Source organism: Perognathus longimembris, chromosome 2 (assembly GCF_023159225.1).
Source record: "Perognathus longimembris pacificus isolate PPM17 chromosome 2, ASM2315922v1, whole genome shotgun sequence".
Classification (NCBI taxonomy): Eukaryota; Metazoa; Chordata; class Mammalia; order Rodentia; family Heteromyidae; genus Perognathus; species Perognathus longimembris.
The window spans coordinates 97,216,998-97,232,444 of record NC_063162.1 but is presented as its reverse complement, the minus strand read 5'-3'; the positions used below and the strand labels follow the sequence as shown (position 1 = coordinate 97,232,444).

Genomic DNA, 15,447 nt, shown 5'->3' with positions numbered 1-15,447 from the left:
TAGTTGGATCATTAAAAAAGATCATGGTTCTAGACTAGCCTGGGCAAAAAAAGAGTTATTGAGACTCTTCCATCTCAACACAAAAGTTTGGGTGGTATACATCTATCATTACAGAGATGGGGAAGATCATGATTCTGGGCCAGTTTGGATCAAAAAACATATAGTAATAAAACAAAAAAGTTGGATGTAGTGGTATATACATCTCATTCCCAGTTATTGGAGGCATAAACAATTGTAGTCCAATCCAGCCCACGCAAAATAAAAAAGCATAGCCAAATCTCAAAAATATCCAAAGCAAAAAAAGGGGCTAGATATGTGTGCAAGCAGAAAAGTACTACCTAACAAAGCACAAAGCCCTGAGATCGAAATCTAATACTACTGCCTAAATAAATAAATAAACTCAAACCACACTGTTTTAGCTGCTGCTGTTCCTCAGCATGCAGGATCATTATTCTATGTCTACAGAGAGACTCAGATCCCTAAAAATATTTTTAGAATTTAGATGACCTTGTTTACATTACTATATGGTCTTACAGTGATAGAAACATGTGCGTGTATGTGTGTGTGTGTGTGTGTTATTGGAGGCATGGCTTAAATGGTAGCACTTATTCCTAACAAATATGAGAGGCTAGGTTCTAACCCCAGTCCCACCAATGTATACATATATAGGTACATTTATATACACACACATATATGTATATTCACACACACACAAATAAAAACATGGTCAGTCCACACACATTTATCAAATGCTGGCTAAATATGCATAGGAGATAGCCTAAGTGTATTCAGTTTAGTTAGAGAAGTAAGATAAAATGTATTCTCGGTAATAGAGATTATTTGTTTTTTTGTAGGACCTGGGGCTTGAACTCAGGGCCTGGGCACTGTACTCAAGCCTCTGTGCTCAAGGCTAGCACTCTACCACTGAGCCACAGCACCACTTCCAGCTTTTTTTTGAGTCATTTATTGGAGATAAGAGTCCAAGGGACTTTTCTGCCCAGGCTGGCTTTGCACCATAATCCTCAGATCTCAGCCTACTGAGTAGCTAGGATTATTATAGTGTGAGCCACTGGTGCCTGGCTTAGAGATATACCTTTGAGGGCCTACGGAGATTACGTGAAGCAGTGCATATACTTGGCACGCGGATAACACTCAAATATTAACCAGTGATAAAAATCATAATACTGTGTCTCAACAATGAGAGAAATTCAAGATGTATTTCGGAACACTAATCTAATGTGGCTAAACTAAACATTTTTTTTCTTGGGAAGAGTATGAGACAGATCCAGAGCTAAGATGGAACTAAATTGTAGAAATTTCAGTGTCAAGAACAATGACTTCATAGTGATAAAGACCCATTGATGTGGCCTCATTACCTATCAGTGACAAGAAGAAAAGATAGTAAATGTAGCTGTGTAAAAATCCACTTAGAGCTGTCAAGTTCTGGGAAAGAGCAGACCAACTTGGAGATAGAAAAGAAGCAGAGCTGTTGTTTTAAGCCAAATGTACGTGTAACTGCCTCTTTTTTTCCCTTAAATAAATTTTATTACAGAAATGTCATATTTGCTCATAAAACTAGCTTGCAATGTTCTGGAGTCCTGGAGAGTCAAACATCACAGAGTAAATCATTATAAAAGATAGTCATTATGTGCTTCTAAGTAATGAAATCTTGATCCTTCTAGATTAAGCCATGCCAGACCAATGTTCAGCCCCCATATGCCTATGTTGTCCTAGGCTATGGGAATCTCTCTGTTATGGATACTGATGCTCATGTTCTGATAGGGCTGTGAGAAGGGATTGGAGCTTGGACTGGAGTTTTAGTTTTTGTTTTGTGTGTATGCGTGTGCGTGTGGTGTGTGTGTGTGTGTGTGCACTTGCCTGTACTAGGGCTTGCACTCAGGGCCTAGGCACTAACGCAGAGCTTTTGTCCTCAAGGCTAGCACTCTACCACTTGACCCACAGCTCCACTTCCAGCTTTTTGGTGGTTAATTGGTGATGAAAATCTCCTGGTCTTTCCTGCCTGAGCTTGGGTTTGAACCCTGACCCTCAGATCTTAGCCTGCTGAGTAGCTAAGAGTATAGCCCTGAGCCCCCAGTACCTGGCTTGAGCTTTGGAAAGCAGGGGTCTACTCTGGTCAGTCTGTTTAAAGCTTCCATTTATAGTGGGTAGAGAATCAACAGAGTGGAACAGACCTGCAAGCAGCAAGCAAACATGTTAAATTTGCATTCAAACAGTTGTATGCTACAGAACGTGGCAGCATAAGGTCCGTATTAGTGATTCTCTTGGTGGGTGAGGGTGGCACTGGTTACAGGATAAGGATCTATTGCTGTGACATGTTCTTAAAAAAATTACAAATCAGTGATAGGTATTTCCAGAAAGACTCTTAAATATTCATATGAGATAGAACTCACCGACTTAAAAATACTTTTCTTTCCCCAAATCAACAGAATTTAGCAGCTGATCACTTCTTCAGCTGCTTTGAAGAAGGTGAGCTGGTATGCCATTCCTGGGTGCTGGGATTACAGGTGTGCGCCACCACTCAAAATGACTTTCTAGCTATTTCGAGAACAGGAACTAGATTTTATATTTAAACATCCTGCCATAGCCCTTACTATACTCCAAAATTTGTGTTGGCATTTTCCCCTAAACCTTGTGCTTAAAAAAAAGAAAAAGAAAATTCCTGCTTCAGTGTGAGTACCCACGGGCAAGTGGAGTCTGAAGGTTTCACTTCAAGTCACAGGAGCAGATTTCAAGTTAAAATGGTACTTCTTTTTCACTGTAAGACCCCATTAGTTTCTTGCCATTCGTGAGATTTGTATGTGCTCACCATTTTCTTTTTGAAGAGTTCGATTTATCTAGATTCTGACAGGAACTAATAGAATTAGAAAAGATTCTTTGGGGGCAGTAGTGGGGATTGAACTCAGGATCTCAGCACTTAGTAGGCAATCACTCTGCCATGACTCCAACCCCTATACCATTGGTTATTTTTATAGTAGAGTCTCACTTTATACCCATGCCAGTTCTGCCTTCTTTCTTCTGGTGTTTCCTATGTTGCTAAGTATGACAGGGGTCCACAATCTCCAACTCCCAAATGGTCAGTATTACAGGTTTATTCCAGTTGGCCTAGTGAGGCAAGACTCTGGAGGAATAAAAGAACTTGTCCATCTTCCCTTGTCTGTCTTCTGATCTTTGTGAATGATTTGTTTAGTTTATCTGTTTAGTTTTTAATCTGTTTAGTTTAAGGTCCCCAAGGCTTCTTTTACCTCTTTTCTTATCAACAAATATTGCCCAAGATCTTGCCCTCCCTTCTGTGTATCCACCTCAATGATGGCCAATGCTATGCCAGTGGCCTAAGTTTTGTCCAGTACTGGAGAAGAGTAGGCTTTCAGAGTGAATATCTACCATTGGGTGTTGACTCACTTCCAACACCCAAATGTGAATTTCCTCGTGTTAAACTTTTTTCTCTGAATTTCTATCAAAATCTTTAAGTTTAAATTTCTGGACTCAGGTTTAACTCATTTCCCTTTCCTCACCATTGTACTTAAGTCATTTATCAAGTTCTGAGTCCCAATATCCATATTCTTCTTTGTAATCTTATTGCCTTTTATCTTTACCTTCTCTGCATGTATACCTCCTCAGTCAATTAACATTGCCTCACAAATTTGAACACTAAAAAAAACTCAATAGCAGACTTTATTTTTATTTCTTCAGAAACCTAGTAGACAAGTACCAGTGCTCATGTATGTACTTATACCTACTCAACTAGGTAGGTATCAAGGAGATCATGGTTTGAGGCTAGCTTGGGGGAAATAAAGTTCACAAGACCCCATCTCAACAGAAAAGGCTTGGGATCGTAGTTCACATGTATAATCCTACCTATAGCAGAAAATTAAACAAGACAATCACAGTCCAGGCTTGCTCAGAGAAGACAGACATGGAGTATCTCAAAAGTAACCATAGCAAAAAGGACTAGAGGCTTAGCTTAAGCAGTAGATTACCTGTCTAGCATTGTGAAGCCATGAGTTTAAGCCCTAGAACTGCCTAAAATATGAATTTTAAAAGAACCAGAGTGTTCTTTGTCATCTACATATTCTTAAGGTTCTGTTCAGCTCATGCTGCATTTCTCGTGTCCTTTCAGCTATGCAATGTCTCTTCCATTCTTTTATTCAATACATGTTTATCTTGCACCAAACAATTTATAAATGTTATCAATATATCAGGGGATGAGATGCTGCAGCTCGTGGCCTTATGGGGCTCATCCTCCAGTACAGGGGTGAGGAACACCCAGTCCAAGGGCCATGGAAGACCTGTGGGATCACACAATCTCACCAGACAAGGCAACTGTAGATGGAACTTGAATAATAAATCTAGCAGCTTTTTTTTTGCATAGCTACATACATTTGTATTAAATGAATCATAATAATGTGAATTTAGAGAGACAAGCAAAGAACATGTAGGATGGGATAAACTGGACACAAATGAGTGCGTGATGGGGACGGACACGTATGCCTCTCATTGACTGCCTGCCACCACTCTACCTATATTGCAGCGACTCAGAGGACAGTCAGTGCCAGACATACTGGGAGTGGGCGCATTACGGAAGTGTTACCACACTGTGGCAAGATTGTGGTGACCCAGTAATAATGAGATGAGGTGCTGTGAGATGATTCCTCATGACTTTGATGGTCTTGTCATCAATGACTGACAAAGATGTTGTCAACCTCTTTGACAACCCAGAGAATAATTCCAGTCCAACCTTTATCCATACATCTATAATCAACATTCCATGCCAAACTGAATCTCAGACGAACATTAAGGAAGTTATAGTGCACAGGAAAAAACCTCAAGAATTGATGATAGCCTTTTGCTCTACGCCTTGTCATAGCAAAGACAGTATGATTCAAACAAGGCTTGTAGTGAGTAAGATAATCACAAAGACACTGATCATGTAGAGAGAGTTTATAAAAGATTGTCTAGTGGCTCTTGCAGAGTTGTTAGTAAAGTTATTTCAGAATGTTAGCTTGTCTTGGACAATCATCTCAGATCAGATTACTGAGTTCGCACTAGGTAATGAAAAACCACTGAAGGATTCAGCAGGCCATCTCTAGTTTTTCTCTCTGGCTTTTGACAAGACATTGGATTTAACACACACTGCACAACTGGTCATCTTCATTACTGGGATAACTGTAGTTGACACATGAGAGGAATTGCTATCACTACAAGAGATGAAGGCTTGTCTCAGAGACTTGTTTTATCAATGAAAAAACTTGAGGTTACATTTGAAAAAGTAAGTGGCCTTACTCCATACAGATGGAGCTTCAGATGTGGTTGGCTTGCAAAAAGATAACTGCATTTCTAAGGAAATGGTTAGGACTTCATATTCACTTTTGAGTCCCCTTGCTTATAAAGTAGTAGATTTAATACTCAAGTATTGCCTTGTGACTTTTGTAGTCAAAGCCATAATAGTGAGATTCCCCTGGCTTAAAGAGAGAGAGAGAGAAGCTCAATAATTTAAAAGGCTGATATCTGAGGATCTCAGTTTGAAGCTAGCAGTGGCAAACAAATCCGTGAGACTCCACAAAAAGCTAGAGATGGAGTTATGGCTCACATGGCAGAGTACCAGCCATGAGCAGAAAAATCCAGGAGTAAGCAAGAACAAGTGCAGATTTCAAGCCCCATTACCAACAAAATAAAAATTTAAAAAACGAAAGGATAAGGCAGGCATCTTTAATTACTATGTCACATTTTTCACTTAAACATAAAAATAACTCCTTTTTCCATTTGCCTACAGGAGACAGCATGTGGCATTCATAAGCTCTCAGTGGGAAGATGTAACTGAACTAAACTGGGGGGGGGAGGAAAGTGTTCATATAACAGTACACAAAGGCTTTTTTTATTATAAATGCCAGCTTGAAACAACAGTCATGACAGCTATAAATCTTTCATGAAAATTTTAACCTACATAGCAATTTGACTCTGCAAAGAAAATGTGTTTTATTTTTCATCCTATTTCATATATCTAACCTCCTCCCCACAATAAAGCAACAACAAAATGAAATACATATCTCCCCCTGAGAATATTTTTCTTTCTCATACTACTTTTCTTTATAGATCTCAGACTTTAAGTAAAAGATCAACTTATTGCATATCAATTGCCTCAAAGTAAAATATTAATCTATATGTATAACTTGCTTGTATAACTCCTTGCTTTGTAGCATAGTATAAATTCTAGCACTGTACCTAGAGTAAATGTTTCCTACATATCTTTCTCATTGAGCACAACAATTAAGTGGAGATCAAGTGAACTTGAATGACCATTGTGTTATTTTTAACGTTAAGATTAGGACTAACGTTAAGATTAGGACAAGTCTTTTTATTGGGAAACAAATTTAAATGGCCTGGGGGGGAAAAGTACTATCCACTAGGCATGGTGGCTTAACACCTGCAATCCTTACTACTCGGAAAGTGGAAATTGGTAGGAACATGTGATCAACATCATCAGCCCAAGCAAAACGATAGCGAGACCCTATACCAAAATAAAAGCCTGGGGTGGTGATACACACCTGTGTCCTAACTTCATGAAGATCTGTAGGTGCACATAGGTAGGCATAAATAGGAGGCTCTATCTAAAAAATATATAACCTAAAAGCAAAGAGTGCTGGGGACATGGCTCACTTGGCAGAACCACTAGAGCAAGGCCCTGAGTTCAAATCCTAGTACTATAAAAAAACAACTAATCTGAACTGAAGTTTACCACTTTGAACTTCTTTAATAAGAACTTAAAAATGTATAGGATTTTTTAATGAACACTAGCTCAATGTGATTACTTTGGCAATATCAATATTTAGAAGAAAAAAACTCAGATATTGGGAGATACACACACAGTCATAGTTAATGTACTAGATTAAGGGAAGCAACTCAGATTCCTGCTTTAAAACTAAGTGTCATTCTCTTTCCAGCTGTTCTAGTATCTGCCGCCAAGATTGCTGTTCCTACCTAAGCAAAAGTGACATCTGAAAGTTGACATTTGCTAGAGTTAATAGAAATGACAATAGGACTTAAATATATTTGGGGATAAATATTGATCTTGTTTTTTATTATCTTATGCCAATAGTGGGTAAAATTTATTACTCCCCTAGACCTAAGATGCTTCTTTTAAAACTTGAAAATAATGTATTTTAGAGTTCCCTCTGTGTTTTCAGGAACATAGGACTATGACTGGCCCTAAGTTTATGCAGGAAGATTTCCTCATGCAGATAATACTATATGAGACTTGCCACACTAATAGTTCTCTTTCATCTTTACTCAAAAAGATGAATGTTTTGCAATCTCTCTTAGTTCTCTAGTCAGTTGTTAAACTCCTCTTCATACTGGATTATTTGCTATCCTTCATAAAACAGAAAATTGGCTTTTCTAGTTCCTCTTATGTTTAGCTCTGAATTTTCTTTTTGTTCTATAGTTTAATTCCTTTAAAAAAATTTATTGTAAAGGTGATATAAAGAGGGATTACAGGGCTGGGGATATAGCCTAGTGGCAAGAGTGCCTGCCTCAGATACACGAGGCCCTAGGTTCGATTCCCCAGCACCACATATACAGAAAACGGCCAGAAGCGGCGCTGTGGCTCAAGTGGCAGAGTGCTAGCCTTGAGCGGGAAGAAGCCAGGGACAGTGCTCAGGCCCTGAGTCCAAGGCCCAGGACTGGCCAAAAAAAAAAAAAAAGAGGGATTACAATTACATAGTCAGGTAATGAGTACATTTATTTTTGAATACTGTCACCTCTCCCTCATTTTTTCCCCAGCATTTCCCCTCCAGATCCTCTAGATTGTATAGTTCATTTCCAACATAATACCTAGTGAGCTGAATTACTTCACCCTCGGTCCCACCACTTCTTTGTTTCTCCTTCTCCTCCCCAAATCAGATAAACATAAATATAAGACAAAGGATACAGAAAGCACAATGATAAAAGAGATAACCCGGAGGAGGAAGAGGAGGAGGAGGAGGAGAAGGGGGAGGGGGAGGGGGAGGAGGGGGAGGAGGGAGGGACAACGACCACACAGTACAATGAAAATCCTCTTGTTTCCATTTCTTGGAGTTCATTTCAATAAATATCGTTTTATGTGATCATATGCACAGTTATTAAGCCCTTGTGATCCTCTCCTGAGAATATCTTCCTTTGTTCTATTTGTGTGAGTGTTTAATTAATCATGTCCAAGTGTAATTATTTGTCTTTGTCCATTTCATTGTGTGAATCTGTTCCATGTCAGCAACCAAATTCATGTCTTATTCTGTCCTAGTTTTTCTTGAGGTGAGCAGGATAATTGAGGGAGGGTCTTCCTATACAGCCCAGTCTGGCCTCAAATGTGTACTCTTCCTGACTCCACATTCCAAGTGATTACAAACATAATTCACCACACCTGACTCTAGTTAATTTAAAATGTCCTGGGCATTCTATCTTTAAGTAAATCATTCTTTAAAATGTCAAAAAGAAAGCATTGGGTTTTTTTAATCCTTTGTACCAAGCAGGTGGTTGGTGCCTTTCAGTTTATGTAATTGCAGAAAGGGTAGGAGGTATTGATGTCTTTTTTAAAAATATTAGATCAAATTTCCTGGTTTTAGGAGATTATGACGTCCAGTTAAGAAATTTCTCTTTGGGGCACCAGTGGTTCAATCCTATTATCGTAATCTATTTGGGAGGCTGAGAATTGGAAACTAATAGTTTGAGGCAGTCTCAGCAGGTAAGTTTATAAACCTCTTTTTCAACCCACATCTGGGTACAGTGATGTGTCCATATCATCCTAAAGTATGCGGACGGCTGAGATTGGGAGGATCACAGTTGCAGGCTAGCCCAGGAAAAACAGTCCACGAGACTACTTTTCAACAGAGGAAAGCTGATGTGGTAGTACATGAGTGTCATCCCACCCAGAAACTTCAGAAAATTTTAAAACAGGCAGAATATGATCCAAGTGCCTCACTTGACAGTAAATGAGACCCTATCTCAATGATCAATGAAATAAAAAAAATAGGGCTGGAGGTGTGACGCCAAAGTAGCACACCAGCCTAGCAAGCCCAAGTCCTAAGTTTAATCCCCAGTGTCACCAAAAAAGAAAAAGGGGAAAAGATTTTCATTCTAATAAATTGTAAATATTTTAATTTTTTTTTTTTTTTTTTTTTTTTTTTTTTTTTTGGCCAGTCCTGGGCCTTGGACTCAGGGCCTGAGCACTGTCCCTGGCTTCTTCCCGCTCAAGGCTAGCACTCTGCCACTTGAGCCACAGCGCCGCTTCTGGCCGTTTTCTGTATATGTGGTGCTGGGGAATCGAACCTAGGGCCTCGTGTATCCGAGGCAGGCACTCTTGCCACTAGGCTATATCCCCAGCCCTAAATATTTTAATTTTTGACTGTCTAAAATGTTTAACGCAAATACATGCGTATAACTTGCTTGACTGTCCTACAAAACATCTATTACAAAAGTTACTTGACATTTAATTCTTACACCACAGAACAGTACTATACATTCACATATCATCTAGATGAATAATGTAGGATTAATATATTATTTTCCACATTCTTTCCCTGTACCCCAGCAATAGCAGACCTTCCCTTTGAAGTAGTGTTGGGTCCTCCTCCCAAGAATTACTTTGTTTGAAAAACACTGGGCCCAGGAAGCCAGCTGGACTTGGTGCCTGTTTACCATTGCAGGATTCTTGTTCATATCTCTTTGTCCTATTCTGTTGTTGTTTGTTTTTCTGAAAACTTGGAGAAAGCCAGCAGAAGAGTTGGATTCTTTGTGTCTAGTACCACAAGGAATTCAGCCTTTAAGAAATCTTCACAATTCTGGGCACTGATGGCTCTTGCCTGTAAGAATATTGTATACAAATAAGAGACAAACATAGTATGATCTGGTGGTAGTATGGAACTGGTGGGCACTTGGAAAAACCTTTTTTTCAGATTCTTCTCTCTGGCCCTTGGTCTTCACCAGGTATCAAGAGCACCTCTCAAATGAAGATTATCTGCATTAGGGGAGAAGAGGGCAGGACAGATAACAGAGGACTTGCTACTTCTACTGTTTTGTCAAGGCCCATGGGGGGGCCATAGCTATAGCCATAGCCTGTCTGAACCCCATCAAGGAGTATGCACTACTTATAAAGAGTGTCTCCCCATATGCCTCTGAATGAACTTCTGAAATGTGACTGTGCCCAGGTGAAAGCTTAGAAAGGCATCATTTCAGGTACTTAACTAGAGAAAGGACTGAATCAAGATTACGCCTGTAAAGGAAGAGGGAAATTTCCCTTCTACTCTCTGAAAGTTCTTTGGCATAAACTAGTAGCTAAGTAGGAGAAATAACAATCCTTAACCAGCAAAGGGGGATAAATCACAGCACAAGGAGGAAAATCACCAGAATATTACCCACAAGCCAAATGTAATTTAGAGACATATGCCCTTTCTTCTGTGGTGGGAAGGGTGGAAGAAGGTAGAAGATTCTAGGGTCACAGTGAACCATTTGGAGGGAGGGAGCCCTGGGATAATGTCTGTTGGGCCTCAGAACAGAGAGTGAATCGTAAATGATTCTCTGTGGAACTGAAATTGTGTTGAATGTGATCTCTGAAGGGGAGGGAAGCATCAAGGCAAGGTTAAGAGGACCTTCTGAACCTGACTTGAAGACCTTTCCATATCCTCTAAGTCACATTGCTCAGCATGCCAAAAAAGACAATATTTGGAAAGTATTGTTCTCTCAACCTCAATATAACTGGCTAGACCTTCAAAAACCCTTGGTCAGACAAGAATGCCTCAGAATGCTTATAATGTTTGGAAATAGTCTTAAACTCTCAACATTCAGTCAAGAGAGCAGGTATTTGTAGTTCATCATGACAGGTCTTGCTCCAATACCCCTGTCCTGTTTACACTGGGTTTTCAAATGGTTTTTGGCATGAGGATTAATTTGTTTTGAGAATCTCTATGAAAAATAACCCTGTGTTGCTTAATCATTTGAAATGTCTTTTCTATTATATAATGTATGATGCATATTGTCTATGTATATATGTCTGTATACTTACTAGGTACCTACAAGGACTTCTGGCATCAGCTACCAAAGTTAGGTCAGCATTCCACAAGACTGCCCTTATTTCAGGCACAGATACTAATGGTGGGTTGGGGGGAGGGGAGTCCCCAGACCACCGTCTTTTCAAACCAGTTGGCTGCAAATTCAGACATTCTCACTAAGACCCCAGGTTTAATAGTTTGCTCCAGCAGTCCCAGAACTCACAAAAACACTGTAATTAGGAGTACAGTGTCATTATGAGAAAAGGATGCAAATTATAATGAGCCAGAGAGACATGGGGTGAGGCCTTGGAATCATCTACTTCAGTGCTGCCAGTGTCTCTTGGGATGTGTTATCCTCTCAACATATCAGTCCACGTGGGACCCTTTTATTGGCAACAGGGAATTCAGACTGGAGGTTAGTTTCCAGAGTTTTTACTCAGGCCTCATTGAATAGGCCTGATTGATTAAATCAACCCAGAGGTCAGGCTGCTGTGTGGTTCAAACTCCCAACCAACTAATCACAGAGTCAATGTTTCCGGCTTGGCCTGGCCCTGACCTGAGTTATCTCCTTAACAATAACTTAGTGGCCATGTGAGTAATAATCACTCCACTCATTCACTCATAAATGTCTTTTCTTAGAATAGTTTGTGTATACAGTAGACTGTTATCTTTATTTTATTACAATAGACTTAACCTTTATTTTTATTATCTTCACAACAGACTACTATCTTAAAGAAATACCTGCTGATATGGGAAGCTCTCCAGTTTACATTATATATGAAATATAAATCCTATTATAAGTACCAGCCTTATTTCAGTAAAGGATGATGAAGTATTTTTATAAATTCTTCTCCTTTGAGAAGGCCATTTTGACTTTCAGGAGACTGTTCAGATTTATTTGTAGTATGTATGCTGTTGCACCTGGGATATAAATTTAGCTGTCATGTATTTGTTCAGAATGTTCTATAAGAAGTTGCCTATAAAGAGCATAAAGGAGCCCATTTTCCATTAGCAGAAATTGTTAGGATATAGTTTTCCCTGAACATGGAGTCCTGGAAAAGAGTTGCCCAAGCCCACACTTAATACTAGTTAATAACTAAAACAGGAGAATACAGAGTTCCTAGCTCCTGTTGATATTTCTTCCTACTCAGCACAGAGATGTAGCATTTGGCCTATGCCTATGGGGAAAGAAAACACCACTGGACAGTGATGGGCAAATAATGAAAATATTACTCAGGCCATTTATTAGGTTAAGAAATAACAATAGGCAGTCATACATATAGTATGCATTCTTGTTTTACCAATAGCACAGGACTGTATAAAGAAGCAATGTAAGGGAAAACCCTAAGCAGTGTATACTTGCATTACAATACAATATGGTAGTAATTGTTCCTCTCAAGGTCTCTGTATTATATAAAACAGGTTATTATCTAAACTTAGCTGCAGATAAAACATAAGAAGTATCTTAGAAACTCAAGTGTACAACTTAACCCTTTAAGTATCAGACTGAAATGTCTGTGATCTAAAAATTCTTACATAGAACTCCTCTTTTCTCATTAAATCTAGATTGAGGCAAGGTGTTACTTGCATGTATTATCAATCCTATTATTTTCATGTGTTCTAAACCCTCAACTGAGATGCTCCTTCTTAACTCACTCATTTCAGTATGGGCATTTTGTGGACAGTTTTAGTACTGCCCAGCCCCTCTGGATTCCTGTTGCCTGGATCCTGAACTTAAATGTTCAGGGTCTAAGTGAAAAGATAATTATTATAAGTTCTGTGTCTATATATGTGTCCCTTATGAGAAAGTAAAGTAATACCACCTTTAACACCAAATAGCCATATAGCTTTAAACAAACCACCATTGCTTTGGGGAGTTAGTAGATAGTTCTGTGAAGTCCCTTTGAGCTCTCATATTCTGAAAAGCCAATATTGAACATTATTGAGGAAATATTCCTAAAGTAGAGTGATTAGATGCTCTTGGTAGCAATAGAATATGTTAATAGAAAAACAAAGGAGAAATATCCAAGAAGGAACTGGCAGAGTATTTACTTTATTGCAACTTCCAGAGGTAGGTATGAGAAGAATATACAATGAAGTTCTAAAAAATGAAATGGAAAACCCAGTTTTATGATGAATACCATTTTTCACAATTTTAGGGCCCTTATTTTCACTTATTATATAAAATTGAGAAGTCTAATGCAGATATGAAGTGGCAAATGGCTTAAAGTCTAAGAAGGATTTTTTTATTTTAAGTTTGGGGCCGAGCACTGAGAACTCATGCCTGGAATTCTAGCTACTTAAGAAGCTGAGATCTGAGGACTGCAGTTCAAAGCCAGCCCAGACAGCAAATTTGAGATAACTTACCTCCAATTAGCCAGCAAAAACTTGGAAGTGGTGGCATTGCTCAAGTACCAGTCTTGAGTAAAAAAGCTAAGGACAGTATGAAGACCTGAGTTCAAGCCCCAGTACAGGCACAACAACAAAAACAGTTTGGGCTACAGTCCTGGCTACTTAGGATGCTATTGCAGATGATCACTTGGGGTGAACACCAGCATGAAAAACATAGATACTCATCTTTTAAGAAAAGAGAAATAAAGTGCAGGCAATGAACAAAAAGAAGATCTTGAAGGAGTTAATACAAGTTGTAAGAGTTCTACAGAATATACAAGATAAGGGATAACTTGTGTACTGTCAGAACTGTTGTTTGTCTGTTTGTGGTCATGGCTAATCAGGTAAACTGGCTGAGAACCCAAGTACCTAGTCATCATGACACAAGAGTAGCTGCAAAACCAAAGAATGAAAGAACAGCGTGGTTTTGTGCTGGCTGACAAGGCAGCTTCTTCCCTTATTACAATGTCTATCTCATGCTGCCTCTAATTTACCATAGTGTAAATTAGGCCCTCCTAAGAATAACCAGTTTATATATAACTTCCCATGCCTGCACATGTTGGCCATGCATTTCAGGGACCACAGAGAGAACTTAATTTTGACCAAAGAAGACTTTTAGTTGACCTTGTGTCACTCTGGTATTGACTCATCAAACCCTTTATATTTCTGCTGAATCGAAGTAAAGAAGATGTTAAGCTACTAAGACGTTTTTCTTTGAACAAAATTGGGATTCCATTACCATCATGAGATTGAAAAAGGGAGCCAGAATGTTTATTTTAAATGAGTGAGAAGCCTTGTGGGCTGAAAACAGGAACAAGCAGAGAAGATCCATGCTCAGCTATATTACAAGGTCATATTACTTTTCATTATCAAGAACTGTGCTGAATTTAGAGGTTTACTGTTAACACAGTTGTCAATATAGTGCTTTAATAAGTCCTGTGTGGGTGAGGTATTTGTAGTAAAACAATGTAGAACTTCAGATTTCCTCTTTAGGTACTTTGTTTGACTTTTACTATGAATTTCAGTTTTATATATGATTCACCTAAATGCGAAAAATACAATTAAAATTGTCTGATATAGTAACCTTATTTTTATTTCTTGCTTTTGTCTGTATCCAGTTGGTATCAGCATAAAGTGCTAACCTTCATGAACTAAAAAGTGTTCTTTTATATTCTCTTTATGTCTTAATTGAACCCAGGCTTTTCCATTCTCTTTGTCTGAATTCTAATTTATTTGCGTGCTATAACTCCTATCATCTTCATTAAATAATGGCCCCTAGAAAGTCTTCACTTTGTATATGTGTGTGTACCTCAGTACTGTGCCAAACATTTTAAAAGAATCACAATACCTGTCTGTCTGTTTTTTGTTCTGTCTCTAGCTCTCTTCTTTCTAGCTCCTTGTACTTCAGATTCAACACATTTTAGCAACCTCAACTCACTCACTCCTCCTTTTCAGCTCTGTCTCTGTTTCTCTCTCTCTCTCTCTCTCTCTGCCCAATAATGTAGCTACTCATTTGTGTTTAACTTCCCTATGATGCGATTGGGAAAATCCTAGCTGAAAACTAGTGCTGTATTTTATTTTTCTTTTAAGAATTGTATACTTGCCAGGTGTGGTGGTTCACGCCTCTAATCCTAGTTACTCAGGAGGCTGAGATCTGAGAATCACAGTTTAAAGCCAGCCTGAGCAGGGAAGTCCCTGAGACTCTTCTCAATTTAGCCACCAGAAAACTGGAAGCGGTGCTGTGGCTCAAAGTGGTAAGAGTGTTAATCTTGAGCAAAAACTCTCAGGGACAGCATCCAGATCATGAATTCAAAGATCCATGATTAACAACAACAAAAAAGGAATTGCATATCTATGCTGTCATCTGATATCTAAAACCAGATAAAAATCTATAAAAACAATTTTAGTAGTTTTTATAGAAGAGTAAGTTTGATATCTATTATTCTATCATGACAGAGCTAGAAGTTCATCAAAATAGTTTCACCAAAATAGTGTCTTCATTTGTTTCTTGAATAGGTTA

The 15,447-nt window shown here is 38.7% G+C and overlaps 1 protein-coding gene across 1 annotated transcript in view; it reads left to right on the top strand.

Moving 5' to 3' along the window:
- The window catches only part of Znf277 (zinc finger protein 277), a 99,901-nt gene that overhangs the window by 57,523 nt on the left and 26,931 nt on the right, over positions 1–15,447 (top strand). The gene's annotated exons all lie outside the window — the stretch shown is intronic.